The sequence below is a fragment of the Dendropsophus ebraccatus genome, chromosome 12 (genome assembly GCF_027789765.1).
Source record: "Dendropsophus ebraccatus isolate aDenEbr1 chromosome 12, aDenEbr1.pat, whole genome shotgun sequence".
NCBI lineage: Eukaryota > Metazoa > Chordata > Amphibia > Anura > Hylidae > Dendropsophus > Dendropsophus ebraccatus.
Window position 1 is genome coordinate 26,425,785 of NC_091465.1, and position 20,099 is coordinate 26,445,883.

Consider the following 20,099-nt stretch of genomic DNA (forward strand, 5'->3'; position numbering starts at 1 on the left):
TATAACCCCTTTTAAAAGTTTAAGTGACTCCTTATATAATGTTATGAAACACCAGGCACTGCAGGAAGCGTTCACCTGCTATGGATGAGGCTTATCGTGGCACTGGTTTACGCAGGGCAGGTCAACAACCCTCAGAACGATGAATCCCGGCATTAGAGAAAGTGACCACTAAAGCTATCCATACATCTATATTTATTCAAGAGAAGATAGAGAACACAGGGTCGCGGCATGACTGTCTAAGTTGGGGTCACGCTTATCCACAGTTTCCCAAGGGGGAGGGGGGGTGTCCATCATTCACATGCCTTATCATAGCATACGGTAAGGGGCTGCCATGACAGGTTACTGAATCTCTATATAACTTTTTACAGTGCTATTAACTGGCTTTCATTGTTGTTAACTACACACATCAAACATATGAGGTCATGCATCACTTTTAGACACTTCCTTGTAAGTCAGATGATGTCATCATCTGTGAACCAGAGCTCTCACCTTTAAAATTAAAGGGGCTAGGGTGCTTTTCTCCACAGATCACTAGCCTCCCTCCATAATAACCGTTCATGTGCCCCTACATCAGGGATGGGGAACCTTCGGTCCTCCAGCTGTTGAAAAACTACAATTCCCATAATGCTTGGAAAGCCAAAGCTTTAGCTGTAGTTTTGCAACAGCTGAAGGGCTGAAGGTTCCCCATCCCTGCCCTAGACGAACCTTTAAAATAGGATCTACAAGCAATCAGATTCCACCTTTCATTCCTCACAGACTCTTTGGAAAATGAAAAGTGGAATCTGATTGGTTGCTAGGGGCAACTAAGCCAGTCCTACCTTATACCAGTTTGATAAATCTCCCCCTATCCATATAATAATCCCCATATTACCTTCCCATCGAAATATTTGCAGCCCATTTTAAGAGAGTCCATGCCATGGACGTGTAACGACGGCCGCGCTCCTGACAGCAGCCGTGCACTGTGAACTGACACTTTGGTCACAGTCCTGAATGCTGTTAAAGGTTAACCCATCCTGATAGGACTTAAAGAGACACAGGATTATTTAAACCAAATAATCCTTTCTTTTTTTCTTTTGTTGGATATTTATTTAAACCAATATAGGAGAGTTATGATGTCTTCAGCCACATTTCGTGCTACTCCAGCTTCCCCTTTTTGAAGCCATTACTACATACTGGCGCAGAAACTGAAACTGCGCAATGCGACAACACCGCTTTCCGTGCCTTAACCAGATGTGGCACCTGACCCTCCACACCTGGATTCAGCATGCTGTGACCTAGGACCTCGTTGAGGGACCTACAGGGAATATGCTCCCTTAAAGGCCCAATACATATACCTCTCCGTCCACTAACCATCTTCCCGCTCTCCTATATTGGTTTTCTTGTCTTATTTGAGAAAAAAAAAAAAAAAAAGAAGAGGTAAAGACAACCACTTTCAAAATATGGCCCCTGATCCTGATCTCTGTGCCCTGGGTGCGAACCATGGCGAGCCGTGCAAACAGTCCTTATAGAACAAGAACAGTGAACGTCCCTTAGTCTTCTGGTGGCTTCCCTCATCACTCTCTGGAGGCTGCCAATATGCTGCCATTATCTGCTCCAATGATATAGTGCTGTACTCTGCTAGCTCCAGCATGACTCTATACAACGAATGGATGGCCACCTACTCAACCGACCACCCCACTCCAAGGCGAGACAAGGTGACCGTTCTCAAGATCCCCACTGGTCCCAGCAGGTCGGCACTTGCTTGCTCCCTCTTGTCGCCCCCATGTAATAGGGGCTTTAGATGCAATTTGCCATCACAAAGCCCAAGCCAAATGGAGTAGATGGTATTGGTGATGCATCTGTGAATCCACTAACGTCCATTGAGCTTACAGAAACATTACAGCGAGCGCTGTATTACGTAAAGGGGTTGTCCAGCGAAAATATTTTTCTTAAAATCAACTGGTTTCAGAAAGTTATACAGATTTGTAATTTACTTCTATTTAAAAAAAAAATAATCACAATTCTTCCCATACATATCAGCTGCTGTATGTCCTGCAGAAGGGGTGTATTCCAATCTGACACAGTGCTCTCCGCTGCCACCTCTGTGCGAGACAAGAACTGTCCAGAGCAGATGGGGATTTGCTACTGCTCTAGACAGTTCCTGCCATGGACAGAGGTGGCAGCAAAGAGCGCAGTGTAAGACTGGAGAGAATACATGACTTCCTGCAGGACATACAGCAGCTGATAAGTATGGGAAGACATATGATTTTTAAATAGAAGTAAATTACAAATCTATATAACCTCCTGACACCAGCTCATTTGAAAGAAAAAAGGTTTTCGCTGGATAACCCCTTTAAGATTTGCCGTAATGCAACGTGTTAAAATCATTTTCCTCTTCTATATTGTTGGTGATCACATTGAGAGGGCACGTACAGCTCACCGCTCCATGACTCAAGGCATTCCTGTGGACTGTCGGCACAACAAGACGTCTGACCTCAGTAGTCACCCAAAAAAATATACACGGCTGTCACTGGCAGATGCCTGGTTCTATCGCTACACTAAAAGCAACAAGGAATAGAAATTACGACGACTGTCCCTATAATTTCCTTAATGGCAATACATAGGGGGGGAAAACCCACATGAGACCACACCTATTCATTGCAGCTGCCATAAAGCATACACACCCTGCTACACTCACTGTCTGTACAGGAAGGAAGTGAGTGTTTTCTAATATGGACACCACCAGGAAGGTTTAAGTGTTCCTGCCACTTTAAAAAAAAAAACCCTCTGCCTATGTCCAGACTTTTGACAACCTAGGGTGTTCAGACTGATCATAGATGTAGCCAAGTAAGGGTTTCACTCTACAGCTTGCTGCAAGAGTTGGGATAGACAGACTAAAGGCCGTATTACATAGGCCGATATTTAGGAGAACGCTGTGCCGACCTGTCAGGTAAGCACTTGCTTGCTCCTTGTTCCCCGCTCGCTGTCTGTCTGAAAGAGATATTGAGCAGGGAGGAGCAGGAGGGGCTGCCTGGATGATGTTTAGATCATAGAGCCCATAGAGGAAAGCGGCGGTCTAATGCCACTGCTCCTATTAGGGTATGTTCACACGGAGCAAAAGGGGCGGAATTCCACAGCGGATCTCTCGCCTGGCTCAGTGTCACACAGTGTCTCTATGGGAGGGCTTACGTGCCTCCGTTTCCGTTGCTCTCCGCTCAAAGAATTGACTTGTCAATTTTTTGAGCGGAGAGCGTAGGCGTGCACACCCTCCCATAGAGACACTGTGTGACACTGAACCAGGTGGGATTCTGTGGTGCAGAGATCAGCTGCGGAATTCTGTTGATTTTGCTCCGCGTGAACATATCCTTACACAGGGTGATTGCCAGCAGACCGTCGCTAGCGTGATCGTTTTTTAAAAATACGTTGTGGGACAACGATCAGCCGACATCGTGCATGTCGGCTGATTGTTGCCTTTTATGCAGCGTTTACACGGAATGATTATCGTGCGAATTCGAACAATAATCGTACGTGTAAATGCTGCCAATGATCAAACGACAAACGAGAAATCGTTCATTTTGGTCTTACAACATGTTCTAAAATCGTCGTTTGCGAAAAAAATCGCAGATCGTTCTGTGTAAACAGTCGTTCACCGATTTTTCCTATGTGCGAGATTGGTTTTGCGTTAAACCAATTTTCCGTACCATATATCGTACAGTCTAAACGCTGATCGTTATTAAAAGAAAAAAATGTTACTCCGACATCGTTAATCGTACGATTGGGCGAATTATCGTTCCGTGTTAACGCAGCATTAGCATGACCAATCACATCAAGCAATTATTGGCGTGAACGGACAATATTCGCTCGGTGTAAAAGGGAGAGAGATTTATCAAACATGGTGTAAAGTGAAACCGGCTCAGTTGCCCCTAGCAACCAATCAGATTCCACCTTTCATTCCTCACAGACTCTTTGGAAAATGAAAGGTGGAATCTGATTGGTTGCTAGGGGCAACTGAGCCAGTTTCACTTTACACCATGTTTGATAAATCTCCCCCTGTATGTGTAAAAGCACCCTCACAATGGAGCCTACCTAAAAGGTAGCAATCCGAGGAGTGAAGCATTCAGGCGTGTTCTTCTCCTGGCTCTATCTAATGAATCCCTCAAAATAATAGTATAGGTCTGTACACTGAAATGAACGCGCACAGCTTGCATACATGGCGGCGGTATATAGGTTGTTATACTGTTCTGCTGCTATATACAGCAAACATGGGGCACTTTTGCCTACGGCCTCCCTCACACTTGCGAATTTTGCTTCCGTGTTTAGATGACAAAACTAATAAAAGCCTATAACAAATACTGATACAAAACACTGACCACAATACACTGGTGTGAACGAGACCTAATAAAATGCTCAATGATCCCTAGACAGCAGGGGGTAGGAAACCTTGGCTCTCCAGCTGTGGCAAAACTACAACTCCCATCGTGCCTGGGCAGCCAAAGCTTTAGCTTTGGCTGCCTAGGCATGATGGGAGTTGTAGTTTTGCAACAACTGGAGAGCCAAGGTTCCCTACCCCTGCTATAGAGATTAACTCATTCTATATATCTGAATCAGAAAAGGAGTAAAAGCATATAAAGCTACATAACAGATCTGTAATAGGTATAATGCCATAAGTCACACTTACAGTCATAGACTTCGCAGACTTTCACTAGCTCCAGAGGTTAATATATATATATACTGGTGATGACAGGATATACACAGCTGTATATATGGCACCAGACAATGTACAATGACACTTAAGGCAGAAAGCCATTAACATACCGGCGTCCAGGGGCGGGATCCCCGACAGCCACGGCCGCTTCCCCGTTCCACACATACAGAGAATGTCATCCGGCTGGTTCTCCCGGCTCGGAATAACGTCCATGAAGTAAGGAAATCTGCTTTGAAGTGGAATAGGATGACAGGAAGTGTAGGCATGGGGCTGACTTACACCTCGGATAACCCCACGGCTGAGATTCCTTGTATATGACAGGTCAGCAGCAACGTGATATCAGGAAATTACACATCACTATCCCCTCAGGATAGGCTTCATTACAGTGATTCCTAAAGGGGATCTCCCACCTTAGAGGGTGTAAACCTTTTACTTTAGCAGGGAACCTTGACAATAGGCTGACCACTGCTGGGACCCCCAGAGACAAAGGCCTTCAAGTACTAAAAATCCCGTCTTCCAGTACTTGTCAGCTGCTGTATGTCCGGCAGGAAGTGGTGTATTCTTTCCACTCTGCTGCCACCTCTGTCCATGTCAGTAGCAAATCTCCCTAAAAACCTTTCCTGCTCTGGACAGTTCCTGACATGGACAGAATTGGCAGCAGAGTTCAAAGAATACACCACTTCCTGCAGGACATACAGCAGCTGATATGTACTGGAAGAATTGAGATTTCTAAATGGAAGCCATTTACAAATCTGTATACTAGTTGATTTGAAAACTTTTTTTTTCACTTTTAAAGGGGTTATACCAAGATGAAAAGTTATCCCCTGTTCACCGAGTATCTCTGAGTTCAAAGAATACACCACTTCTTGCAGGGCATACAGCAGCTGATAAGTACTGGAAGACTTGTAATTTTTAGTACTTGAAGGCTTTCGTCTCTGGGGGGTCCCAGCAGTGGTCAGCCTATTATCAGGGGTCCCTGCTAAGGTAAAAGGGTTACACCCCTAAGGTGAGAGATGAAGCCTATCCTGACTTAGAAGATAGCGGTATATGAGGGGATAGTAATGTGCAATTTCCTAATATCACATTGCTGCTGATGTCAGTGGAAAACCCGACCTGTCATATAGGTGGCAGCATAGAGCAATGTGTCAGGCTGGAAAAAATAAATCACTTCCTACAGGGCATACAGCAGCTGATAAGTACTGGAAGGCTTGAGATTTATTTATTTTTTTAAAAGAGTAATTTTCAAATCTTTATAACTTTCTGTTGGTTGATTTGAAAACACTAGAGGTTCCAGCGTTTGGGCCCCGAGTGGTACAGCATATCCTAGTCATAGGCCATAACATTAGTGGATGGAAATAGCGCTACACCATGTGGGTCTGTAGGTTTTATCTCCTACTGAATCCCTAATGGAGTCTATTATGGTACTGATGCATTCCCCCGGGATGGATACAGTAAGAAGGCCTGTATGATTTACTACATGGCCCAGCAATATTACATATGAATGGAAACTATCACAGACATTTAGATGCCCGATGTGTCTAGGTGCACTGGCTAGCTGGCTCCTTGGAGGTGTACAGTCTTCTAATATAGAAGTGTAGGCAATAGGGACACCGAAGAAGAGAACGCTGACCTTGGGACCCCCACCGATTCTAAGGATGAAGTCCTAAGGGAAGGTCCAGACCCCTATGGGGCCAGCTGGAGAAGTCCACATGAGACCTGTACGAAAAACTAGAATTTGGCTGCGGACAAGACAGGAGAGATATCATATACATTGCTCACAAACTTAAAGGGGTACTCCAGTGAAAATATTTTTCTTTCAAATAAACTGGTTTCAGAAAGTTATATAGATTTGCAATTTACTTCTATTTAAAAATCTTAAGTCTTCCAGCACTTATCAGCTGCTGTATGTCCTGTATGAAATGGTGTTTTCTTTCCAGTCTGACACAGTGCTCTCTGCTGCCACCTCTGTCCATGTTAGGAACTGTCCAGAGCGGAAAAAGGTTTTCTATGAGGATTTGCCACTGCTCTGGACAGTTCCTGTCATGGACAGAGGTGGCAGCAGAGAGCACTGTGTCAGACTAGAAAGAAAAAAAAAACATTTCCTGCAGGACATACAGCAGCTGATAAGTATGGGAAGACTTGAGATTTTTTTAAATAGAAGTAAATTACAAATTTATATAACTTCCTGAATCCAGTTAAATTAAAAGAAAAAGATTTTCGCTGGACAACCCCTTTAGAGCAGGGATAGGGAACCTTGGCTCTTCAGCTGTTGCAAAACTACAACTCCCATCATGCCTGGACAGCCAAAGCTTTAGCTGTTCAGGCATGACGCGAGTTGTAGTTTTGCAACAGCTGGAGAGCCAAGGCTCCCTACCCCTTACTTAAAGGAACACTTAATCACACAATGGGACCACTTCAGTCATAGACACTGAACATAGTGAGAGAAGCGCTCAGCCAGGCACTTCTCTCCTTGCCGGTTCTGGTCGGGGGTCATGGATGAAATCTTTTGACACGTCTTTACAATGTCAACAAAGCAACAGGTACACTTTAACAGCTCCCCTAATTTTTTGTGTGCAGTCATATATCTACTTTTGGCACAAGCAGCTGTCAGGACGCAACGACGTTCAAAGGGACGTTCAACCATACAACGATTGATGTCCGACATGTAAAGAGAACAATGTGACCGCTGCAAAAGTCAAAGAAACAAAGAAAATCAAGGCCGCTTATTTCCACTTCAGAGCTGTATGCGATGCCACGGCCTTCAAACAGATGGGGTGCATGACTTAATCGGGGGAAAACTAGACAGTTATGTCCCGTCCATACACTGCTACCTGTAACTACTTCAGACATGGAAGAAGAGGGATTCATTTCAAAGGGGTACTCTAAAAAAAAAAAATTCAAATCAACTGGTGTCAAAAAGGGCCAGAGATTGGAGATCTGAGAATTATTAGCAGTACTTATCAGCTGCTGTATGTCCTACAGTAAGTGGTGTATTCTTTCCAGTCTGACACAGTGCTCTCTGCTGCCACCTCTGTCCATGACAGGAACTGTCCAGAGCAGTAACAAATCCCCATAGAAAACCTCTCCAGACTGGAAGAAATACACCACTTCCTGCAGGACATACAGCAGCTGGTAAGTACTGGAAGACTGGAGATTTTTTTTTTTTTTTTAATAAACGTAAAATACTAATCTCTAGCACCAGTTGATTTGAAAGATTTTTTGCTGGGGTTCCCCTTTAAAGGCTTTGGTAAAATTCATTGGAAAGGGAAGTACAGGCAGCATGACCATGGGATAGACCATAGGGGTCAGAGACTATAAAGTGAAGGTCATGATCATAGACGCTCACTGTAATGGGGCTCTGTCTTTCTTTAGATAAAGTGTTAGGATACCGTCCCCTATAGCGGTGCAGGACACCTTATAGTGGTGGTCACTAGGATCCCCCCTCATCCTGGTCTTACACCATGAAGACGTCTCATCGTACAACATGTGACTACAGTATATCTATAAGATATCTTGCATTGCAGGCGCTGTATTATCCCATGCTGTGTGCATTACCCCAAAGAAATAAAAAGCAAAATTAACAATAGACAAGAGGCTGAGCTGCCATCAGACGCTTACCGAATCTCCTAGAAGCCTCCCTATACCCGGTGATCAGGCGTTTGTGCTATGGGACGGTCTAGTTAGGCGTCTTTGAGGCGCAGGTTCACAGTAAAACTTTATAGAAAGGAATTCTATTGCCAAGTATAAAATGTAACTGAACTCTGTACAAGGATCATAGTAGTAGTGTGTGAGAACTAATCTCCGAGAAGCCCTGTGATGACTCTCTCAAACAGGGGAGTCCTAATCAAAATGTATAATTTTGAAAAAAATAAATATAAAAAATAGCTGAGAGCAGTCACTTCCTGACTACATTGGGGGCGGCGTAGTCAGGAGAACGACAGAGATGGCACCTGAGGAAGAAGGGGCCAAGAAAAGACCCTATCTAATCTGCCGTCTGCTGCTGGAGGTGGGGTCTCCACCAGGCTGAAACCTTCGGCTATTGCAATACTACAATCCCCATCATGCCTGGACAGCCAAAGCTAAAGCCTAATGGGGATTGTAGTTCTGCAACAGCTGGAGGATCGCAATCTGACACTTGTGCTGTAAAATAACAAGATCTCTGCCGCCTGTCATTGACTGGAACCCTGCAGACATGAAGGCTGGAGGTAAAAACAGCTTGTGCTTCCATTCTATGGCAGCAAGCAGAGATTGTGACCATGAATTGCTGACGCTATTAGAAAGTTTGAGGACTTGTCTTTATGACACATCCCATAGGCCGGTAATGTCGCAGTCCCAGGAACACTCACTCCTAATAACCGGTTGGTTGTTGGGCGTTTTCACACACTCTCGCTCCATTCACTTGCGGGGTACAGGGCTACTGCCAGCAGGGGGACCCCGACAATCCTGTACCTCATTCATTGGGGGGTACAGGCAGACACCAGCCTGGACAACCCCTGTAAGGCTGCGGCAGCATACCACTTTGTGCAGTGACCGTTGCACCTTCCTGCAATTTTCACACAATAGCAAAAGTATCAATAAAACAATAGAGCAGAGAAAAGTTGTGATCGTCACGTGACTGTGGGGTCAGCTGAGGGGGCTGTGTGTGTGTACCCCACCTTTGCATCACTCATATGACAGAAGTTCCTATGTACCCCCACACAGAGATGACTGCCCCCCTCAGTGCCTGGCACAGGCCGCCCAGCAGCTGGCAGACGTGGACACGTGACTTACAGGCTGTGCCCAGCTGGCAGGGTGGACGTCGTCTCTTCCTACATCATGGCCTCCTCTTCCTCCAGGTCTCCAGGCTACGAGCCTCCCATGGCCGCTTCTCCGGAGCCTGAACCCCCCGCCCGCCGCTCCACACCGGGCCCCGAGCGCACGGGAGATGCAGGGGACGAAAGGGTTAAAGGAGCTCACGTGATCTGAGCGGAAGGGGCGGGGCTTAGTGGCAGTGCCGCTCAATGGAGGGAGAACGTCAAGGGGTCGCGGAGGGGACAGACGTGGGAAGGGCAGACGGGAGATAATCTGCACTAGGGGACTGATGGAGGGAGTGATGCTCTGCAGGGGGGACTGGTGGAGGGAGTGATGCTCTGCAGGGAGGACTGATGGAGGGAGTGATGCTCTGCAGGGGGACTGATGCTCTGCAGCACAAGGTTGACTGATGGAGGGAGTGATGCTCTGCACTATTAAGGCTCTCAGGTGATGGTATCTCTGGGTCTCTCTCCTGTTCCTCCCATTGATCCTCCTTTGATTAAGACCTGAGGTGGAGGGAGTGATGCTCTGCACTGTTAGGGCTGAGGAGGGAGTGATGCTCTGCACTGTTAGGGCTGAGGAGGGAGTGATGCTCTGCACTGTTAGGGCTGAGGAGGGAGTGATGCTCTGCACTGTTAGGGCTGAGGTGGAGGGAGTGATGCTCTGCACTGTTAGGGCTGAGTGGAGGGAGTGATGCTCTGCACTGTTAGGGCTGAGGTGGAGGGAGTGATGCTCTGCACTGTTAGGGCTGAGGTGGAGGGAGTGATGCTCTGCACTGTTAGGGCTGAGGTGGAGGGAGTGATGCTCTGCACTGTTAGGGCTGAGGTGGAGGGAGTGATGCTCTGCACTGTTAGGGCTGAGGTGGAGGGAGTGATGCTCTGTACTGTTAGGGCTGAGTGGAGGGAGTGATGCTCTGCACTGTTAGGGCTGAGGTGGAGGGAGTGATGCTCTGCACTGTTAGGGCTGAGGTGGAGGGAGTGATGCTCTGCACTGTTAGGGCTGAGGTGGAGGGAGTGATGCTCTGCACTGTTAGGGCTGAGGTGGAGGGAGTGATGCTCTGCACTGTTAGGGCTGAGGTGGAGGGAGTGATGCTCTGCACTGTTAGGGCTGAGGTGGAGGGAGTGATGCTCTGCACTGTTAGGGCTGAGGTGGAGGGAGGGTGTTTGTTCCCTGTGATGAGTTACCCTGTCCTTGCGCACATCTTTAGTTACGGATCCGGTGCTGGGGTTGTGATGTGATATACCGGCCGGCACTGATAATGAGGACCTATGGACCGTGCACAAGTCACAGATCACCGTATTAATGGGTCGGTTCCAATTGTGGACGGTTATGGCCGTGTGAGGGGCCTGAGTTATATCCGTTGTGTCCGTCAGCTCGTTCTATGTGTATTGTACTGTTTGTGTTTCTATAAGGCTGGGTTCACACTGCGTTTTTCCTATCCTTTCAACGTATCCGTTTTTAATTGGTTACTTTTATTAGACAGAAAAACGTAGTCAACAATATTTTTGTGTACGTTTAAAAAAATGCATCCGTTTCGATCCGTTTTTGTTTTTTTGTTTTTTTATAATTGAAGTCAATGGAAAAATGGAACCAAACAGATGGCACACAATTGCATCCGTATTTGTTTTTTCCTTAAAACGTATATGTTAAACGGATAGGGAAAAACGCAGTGTGAACCTAGCCTAACACCTATAATACAGTGGATCCCCGGCCGTCTCCTGTCTGCAGAGATCTCCTGTGGTCAGCGGTGACAGAGACGGACATGTACATAGTCACAGCATGGCTGCCGCATCTCATTAATGGACCCGTACAGAGTGAGGGCTGCCTGGTACATTGTGCTTTTAGACGGAGCGATAATTCAACAGATCACACGATTAACGATTTTAAATGAACGTTATGTCTTTTATAACGATCAGTGTTTAGACGGAACAATACATCGTACGGAAAAATCGTTTTGCGATCGCTTAAGCCTATCTCACACATAGGTTAAATCAGTGAACGACTGTTTAGACGGAACGATCTGCAAATTTTTTGCGAACGACGATTTAAGAACATGTTGAAGGATCAAAATGAACGATTTCTCGCTCGTCGCTTGATCGTTCGCATCGTTTACACGTACGATTATGGTTCGAATCCGATCGTTATGGCGCAAATTCGAACGATAATCGTTCTGTCTAAAAGCACCATAACTACATAGGAAGTGCTCAGTGCACCTCTAGTCATGGGCATAGTATGGGCTCTACCACATGTGGCCCCTATCTATGTGGTATAGAGGAGACATGTTTGTAGTGGGATAAGGGGTTAGCACAGAGAGGGTTAAAGGGAATCTATCGCCTAGATCACAGGTGTGAAAAAGTGGCCCTCCACCTGTCCAGGCATGATGGGAATTGTAGTTTTGCAACAGCAGGAGGGCCTGAGTTCGACACAATGTACTTTTTTGTAAATTGTTATGGGAGTTGCTCTATTGCCTGGGTTGTTCTTAACATCATTTAGTGACATGCTTTACAGCCAGGCTCATGGACATAGACCACAATAGACAGACTCAGTCCCCTTGAGATGAATGTGAAACATTACTGAGCGCGCTCTGTGAACTTTGAAAAGCTTCCACATGGAGCTGCTATTTTCTCTATCTACTGGTGTCACATGTTACTGTAATGCTGTACAGATCACTTTACAGCAGCCTCCTCTTATCACCACAGACACAACTCAGCTTAGTTTTAGCCCCAGTGGTAAGAATGAAAACTTCAAGATTCCAATATATAGATAGTAACATGGGAAATTAGAAAAAAAAAATCTTAAGGGTGCCTTAAATTATATGGATGATTCTTCATTTTTTTCCCAATGATAAGGGGTATAGAAGTAGCGGTAAAGTAGATGAGGGGAGTAGTAGTAGAAGAGGTCCTGTAGATGAGGGAAGTAGTAGTTACAGGGTAGTGGGGGTGGGGCACCATGTTAGGACCTCACCCGCTCTCTGGTGATGGTGCTCGGGGTCTCTCATGTTCCTCCCATTGATCCTCCTTTGAGTGAGACCCCCCAGGGCCCGGCTGCAGCTACGCTGGAGGATCTTGAGTGGGCATGCGGTGGAGGTTCAGACATGGCAGCGCCAGATCCAGCAGGGGACCCGGCCAAACTCTGTGTTCTAGCTGGAGTCTGCCTGTAACCTTATCTCCCAGGCCCTGAGCTCTGCTACTCCCCCTGCAGGTTGGAGCACACAATTATTTTTTTTCTTTTTTGAAAATTGAATTTGCAATTTTCCCCCAAAAAATTTATTTTTCAGTTTAAGGGTCCGTCGCTCAGCCCTAAGTCAGACCTTGGAAATCAATGGGGGCCGTGCCTCTCCATGCATGTATAGAGGTGTATCAGTATCCCATACTGACAGGTGGCCAACATAACGCTATGGAGGGAATCCGGCCTAAGAAAACTCGGGCTCTCCACGTTATTAATTCCTCTTTATGTAGAAATGTAAGAGATAACCAACCAGGCAGCACGTTTCGGGTAACACTTTGGGGGAGATACAGCATATTATATGTTACTGACCCCTCTCTGGGAATAATATAAACCACAGTCTGTCCGTATATAAGAGATGGTTTATTATACAGAGATCTATAGTTTCCTCTGGTTATAGCGGGCTCATCCTTATCCCAGTGTTGTACCTGGTGAGTGCCGGCCCTAATCCATGGCGTGGCCGCACAGATGACACATACGTGGACGGGGTAAGGTGAGAGCTTTGGATTCTGGAAGATAATCCTGTTATGTAAGGAGATGAATATCTATGAAGATTATGGACACATTGGTATACATCATCTCCCTGTTCAGGACGTTATAGTCACCCCGCTGCTGTGCTACACCATCACTGTGTGACCGGTGAGGATCCCCTCCAATCCTGAGGACGCAGCTGTTATAGTGGAGGGGACTACAGACCGTCCTATCCACTCACAGGGGGCTGCGGGTTACTACAGGGGGTGCCCGGAGCGGAGAACACTGGTGAAGGGGGCCCATTCATTCTCAGTTCTCACACAGTGTAGAGTACAGTATATAGAATTTATAACAAAGCACAATGTGAATAAGGTCCAATACCAGACACTGCCTATGAACAAGAGTGGCACTGTTTCTAGAGAAAAATGGTCAAGGACTTCTAATCTCTTTAAGGCGATACTTCAGGAAAAAAAAATCTTTCAAATCATCTGGTTTCAAAAAGATATACAGATTTGTAATTTACATCTATTTAAAAATCTCAAATATTCCAGTACTTATCAGCTGCTGCATGTCCTGCAGGAAGTGGTGTATTCTTTCCACTCTGACACTGCTCTCAGGAACTGTCCAGACCAGGAGAGGTTTTCTATGGGGATTTACTACTTTTCTGGACAGTTCCTGACATGGACAGAGGTGGCAGCAGAGAGCACTGTCAGACTGGGAAGAATACACCACTTCCTGCAGGGCTTACATCAGCTGATAAGTACTGGAAGACCTGAGATTTTTAAATAAAAGTAAAATACAAGTCTATATAACTTTCTGACACCAGCTGATTCGAAAGAAAAAAAAAAAAACATTTTGCTGCAAAACCCCTTTAAGCCCCTTTATCTTTTCTGTTGGCAGGAACCATCCCTATGTCTTACCGTATTCTGCTCCATGCCGCTAATAGCTGATCTCTACACCGAGGACACAAGTGTTCCGGGTGAAGACGGTTAATGGTGATTTCTCACCTTCTGGGATCATGTTATATAAATATAGCCGGCTGGAGTATTATCTCATCCTGTGCGAGGACATGGCTGAAGTTACACAGAAGACATTCACTGCCATCTACTTTTCCATTACAGCGTTGTGTGTGGGGGACGGGGGGTGGAGAGGGGGGGGTCACACAGAATGGCACCATGTGTACAGACGGGGTCACTCCACCATGTTATGTGTCCTGACCTATATCACAGGATATATACCGCAGTACATCGCTGACAGCTTTAGCTGATTTTTTTTTTCTTTTTACTATTATTGCCCTGTGTAAGGTTCTGTTCACACCAAATAGCACAAACTGCGGTAGAAATGCATTGTTTATACCAGGATTTTTGTCATTTGCAAAAAAAAAAAATATATATATATGGTACAGCAGCCATACTGTGTAAACACAACCCCTGGGATACACAGGTTGCTGACGCTCATTTGTCAGCTGATCGCTGGGATCTTGTACCAAAGATTTTTTTTTTGGCGACAGAACAAAGAGCATGTACAAAATTACACTAAATATACCCTTCAAACACCATCAGATGCATACAGCGTAAAGGAGCGCCCAATGTGGCTACAGGAGTATGGTATGGTTGGTTGAGTGATAATTTGGCTGACAGCGACGTCTCTCCTGACTATCCTCATTACCTCCATGGTCAACTCTCAGCTGTCCCTATGGATGAGAGATTGTCAGCAGATGACAAACATCTCATACCTGCGCCCTCTCGGGATCTTCAGTCTCTGCAAGAAAAGCTTGGAAAACAACATAATTCCATGGCTGTACTTGGCCGGAGGCCTATTCACATGAAAGGAGATGATACGGCGGCCATGCACTAATGTAGACCTGTGGCACTGGGTGACGCTTCCTTTTTAGATGCCAGCACAGACTATTGGGGCTCTGAAACCAGGGCGACTTCTGTCATGAGGCGAAATTAGTTTATTGCTCAGGCGGCAGATTTGGAGAGACTCTGAAGGGCGGCAGATTTTATGGAGTGGCCGTAAATGATACTGTCTGCTCAGGGCCGGATTAAGGGTACCATGGGCCCCGGGCGGTTCAGAAATTGTGGGCCCCTTGCTAACCACACCCCCTCTAGCCCTGCCCCCATCCAATAACCACGCCTCAACTAATCCTGCCCGGGATTTTCTGTGGCCATAAACCACATAAATTACCATAGAAAAGCCCCACATAGCATCTAGAGGTCACATAGCCCGAGGACATGGTGTATAGCCCCCTCAGGCTGTGACCTATAAATGAGGACTAGGGCTTTGCTGTGGCCATGTTTTCTGTTTGTCCCCTCACAATTTGCTCAGGTTGGCACATTTTAGCCTGTGGGGCAGCACTGAGCAGTGGCCAATAAGTCAATTAATTTAAAGCCAATTACATTGATTAAATCATCAAATCTGCAATGTACTCAGTAAGTGTGAACAGAGCATTAAGGAGAATCACACTTGTCTGCTGGGACCTGTAGTCCTCTACCTGGTACAGACTTCACAGACTTCCTTTAAGAAATACACTCACCGGCCACTTTATTAGGTACACCTGTCCAACTGCACATTACCACTTAATTTCTAATCAGCCAATCACATGGCGGCAACTCAGTGCATTTAGGCATGTAGACATGGTCAAGACAAGCTCCTGCAGTTCAAACCGAGCATCAGTATGGGGAAGAAAGGTGATTTGAGTGCCTTTGAACGTGGCATGGTTGTTGGTGCCAGAAGGGTTGGTCTGAGTATTTCAGAAACTGCTGATCTACTGGGATTTTCACGCACAACCATCTCTAGGGTTTACAGAGAATGGTCCGAAAAAGAAAAATCATCCAGTGAGCGGCAGTTCTGTGGGCGGAAATGCCTTGTTGATGCCAGAGGTCAGAGGAGAATGGGCAGACTGGTCCGAGCTGATAGAAAGGCAACAGTGACTCAAATAGCCAACCGTTACAACCAAGGTAGGCAGAAGAGCATCTCTGAACGCACAGTACGTCGAACTTTGAGGTAGATGGGCTACAGCAGCAGAAGACCACACCGGGTGCCACTCCTTTCAGCTAAGAACAGGAAACTGAGGCTACAATTTGCACAAGCTCATCGAAATTGGACAGTAGAAGATTGGAAAAACGTTGCCTGGTTTGATGAGTCTCGATTTCTGCTGCGACATTCGGATGGTAGGGTCAGAATTTGGCATCAACAACATGAAAGCATGGATCCATCCTGCCTTGTATCAACGGTTCAGGCTGGTGGTGGTGGTGTCATGGTGTGGGGAATATTTTCTTGGCACTCTTTGGGCCCCTTGGTACCAATTGAGCATCATTGCAACGCCACAGCCTACCTGAGTATTGTTGCTGACCATGTCCATCCCTTTATGACCACAATGTACCCAACATCTGATGGCTACTTTCAGCAGGATAATGCGCCATGTCATAAAGCTAGAATCATCTCAGACTAGTTTCTTGAACATGACAATGAGTTCACTGTACTCCAATGGCCTCCACAGTCACCAGATCTCAATCCAATAGAGCATCTTTGGGATGTGGTGGAACGGGAGATTCGCATCATGGATGTGCAGCCGACAAATCTGCGGCAACTGTGTGATGTCATCATGTCGATATGGACCAAAATCTCTGAGGAAGCTTCCAGCACCTTGTTGTATCTATGCCACGAAGAATTGAGGCAGTTCTGAAGGCAAAAGGGGGTCCAACCCGTTACTAGCATGGTGTACCTAATAAAGTGGCCGGTGAGTGTATAAAGGACTGTTTTCACAACAGAGCGTTACATCCAGTGACTCACAGGAGGCGTCTTCTCTACACGAATTACAAGAGACGTCTTGCTAATTGAAGTTGTCCGTTTTTCCTTTTTGTCACCATCTGGCTCAGCCCATCATGAAGACTTCTCCGGCCATGACTCCTCCCCACAGGATCAGACATTTTAGGCTCTTTGCTCCAGCATCATCCTCATCTCATATACAAACTCTCCATCTGCTTCACACAGTAAGGGTGGTATTACACGGGCCGAGCAGGGCCCGATAATACCTGTAAACGAGCAGCGATCTGCTAGATCGTTGCTCGTTTACTGGGCCTATTACACGGCCCGATAATCGTTTGACAAGAGCTGCAAGGACATCGTTACCGATGTCCTTGCAGCCCTTGCTAAACTGGCATACATTACCCATCCACGTTCCAGGGCTGCTCCTGCCGGCTGTCATCACAGGCCGGGACCGCCGCGGCCTGTGATTGGCTGAGCGGCCTATCAGCTGACAGTTAAGCTAGAGCGCGCGCGGGACCCCGGGAGAAGCGGACGGCAGGAGCAGCCCTGGAACGTGGATGGGTAATGTATATCGTTAGTCGCCGGCCACGCACCGCTATTACACGCAGCGGTGCGCGGTCGCCCGACGAAAATAGGGGTCTAACCTATATCAACAATCAGCCGATGATCGTTGTCATCGGCTGATCGTTGCATTTATTACAGAGAGCGATAATCGGCCGAATCGGGCCAATTCGGCCGATTATCGTTCCGTGTAGTAGTACCCTAACTGTGCTCCCTCTGTGCCCCATATAAGCAGTTAGCCCCAGTTTATGCCTCCAAATAGTATGTCCCTCTGTGCTTCATAAAATAAATAGCCTTTTCTTTGCTGAGTCCCCATATAGTAGTAAGCAACTCTATTTTGTTCCCCTATAGTAGTTAGGCCCCCCTCCATATAGAATAAGCCACCTCTGTGTAGCATCCCTTCTGTATAGAATAGCCCCCCCTGTGTACCATCCCCGATGTATAGCCCCCTCTGTAGCATCTCACATTAAGAGCCCTCTATGTGTAACATCTACCATGAACAGCCCCCTCTGTAGCATCCCCATGAATAGTCCATCCCCCCGTAGAATGCCCCATGACCGTTCCCCCCCGTAGAATCCCCCATGACCAGTCCCTCCCCCGTAGATTCCCCCATGACCATTCCCTCCCCCGTAGAATCCCCCATGACCAGTCCCCCCCTGTAGAGTCCCCCATGACCAGTCCCTCCCCCCGTAGAATCCCCCATGACCAGTCCCCCCCTTGAGAAAGCCCTACGACCAGTCCCCCCTATAGAATCCCCTATGACCAGTCCCCCCCCTGTAGAGTCCCCCATGACCAGTCCCTCCCCCGTAGAATCCCCCATGACCATTCCCCCCGTAGAATCCCCCATGACCAGTCCCCCCTGTAGAATCCCCTATGACCAGTCCCCCCCCCCCCCGTAGAGTCCCCCATGACCAGAGATGGGGAACGGGGGGGAGATAGGTGATTGAAGCATATTACAAAGTTGTATAACTTTGTAATGTGTTTCAATTACTGGGAAAAAGCTTTTCACCGAAGTTGTCCTTTAAACTGAACAGGCTAGTACTTCAGCGTGAATAATTTACAGTAGACTACTACAGTGATACCTTGGTTTAAGAGTAACTTGGATTGAGAGCGTTTTGCAAGAAGAGCACACAGTTTTTCAACATTGTAATTTGGTTTAAGAGTATTGCTTTGGTTTAAGAGCTCCCTGTACTGGGTGGGAGGGGGGGTGGGGGAGGGGCATGGTCTGCATAGCGGGTCTAAAGCCCTGTACTTTGACCCAGGAAGTCTCAGGCTGGGGCTTACATCAGGGGAGAGGACTGTGGAGGTAATCTCTCCATAGCTGTAACCCCTCTCTCCCCAGACAGAGAGTGCTACTATACTGTACCCACATATGTCCTGCTCATTCCTTCATGCTCCCTGCAGTCTCTGTCAGTCCTTGTGTTTTCCATCCTCTCCATTCCTACTATAATGTGCCTGCCCTCACACTCAGCTATACACACTGCTGTTATAATGTGGCTGCACTCACACTCAGCCATTCACACTGCTTTATACAAAAGTTTCTGTTACTGTCCTCCTGCACAGCTCTGTGATTCTCAGTTCCTGATTGGTCCATGCTGAACACACCCCTTTCCCCATTGCTGTGATGTGACCACACAGACCTCTGACAGCAGCCCTGCTTCTCTATTCTAGCCTGTCGTACTACACTACTGCATTATGGGGATCTGCAGCTTCATCCTGTATCTTCAAACTGCGGCTGTGTTTTCAGGTTTATGCAGTTACTATACATTATATACCACATGCTGATTGCTATACTGTACAGTAACTTATAATATCACATATCCAGCTGTTTCTAAATATTTATTTGTTTTACATGTTATTCAGAATAATAAATCTTCATTTTTGGGGTGTGGAACCAATTGTCTGCATTTCAGTGATTTCTTATGGGAAAATTTGCTTTGGTTTGAGAGTGGATTTGGATTACAAACACGGCCCTGGTATTATACTCATAAGCCAAGGCACCACTGTATCACTATAGATTGCATGTCGGGGTGGGGGGCAAGGGATTATTGGTGCACTAAGTTTCCAAAGTGGTATGTGCTATATGAGCAGAAAATTAAATAGAAAGCAGTAAGAAACAGTAAGTGAATTCATCTGAGGTTGTGTGAACTTAACCCACAAACATGTAAAACAGGGATGGGAAACTGTCAGCCCTCCAGCTGTTGCAAAACTATAATTCCTATCATTTGGCTGTCCAGGCATGATGGGAATTGTAGTTTTGCAACAGCTGGAGGGCTGTAGGTTCCCTGTTCCTGATGTAAAACATGGTGCATATAGTGACATCTAGTGGTCAAAGAAGGTACCTGCACATACATATAATATGTAAGATTTTATTTACACGGTGGATATAGATACATAGATCTTGTTTTGATGTTTTGCTCCATCTTTTACAGATTCCTGATTTATTAAACAGAGATTATTTCTCAAGGATGTTCAGTGTTTAAAATGTATTGAACACGGTGCATTCATGATTGCTGTAGTTCTAGCAAACCCATCTATTGGCAATCTAGTTACCCTGTTTGCTGATTTCCAGCCAATGCGTTTTCCACATGAT

The 20,099-nt window shown here is 46.3% G+C and overlaps 1 protein-coding gene across 3 annotated transcripts in view; it reads right to left on the bottom strand.

Moving 5' to 3' along the window:
• The window catches only part of NADK (NAD kinase), a 49,364-nt gene extending 39,735 nt beyond the window's left edge, over nucleotides 1–9,629 (bottom strand). The window contains exon 1 of one of the 3 annotated variants that reach the window (XM_069946958.1): nucleotides 9,455–9,629. The gene's annotated coding sequence lies outside the window, so the exon portion shown is untranslated. Of the gene's footprint in view, nucleotides 1–871; nucleotides 957–9,454 lie in introns of those variants that run through there. The other 2 variants (XM_069946956.1, XM_069946957.1) reach the window with 2 other exon arrangements.
• Nucleotides 9,630–20,099: the final 10,470 nt, after the last annotated feature.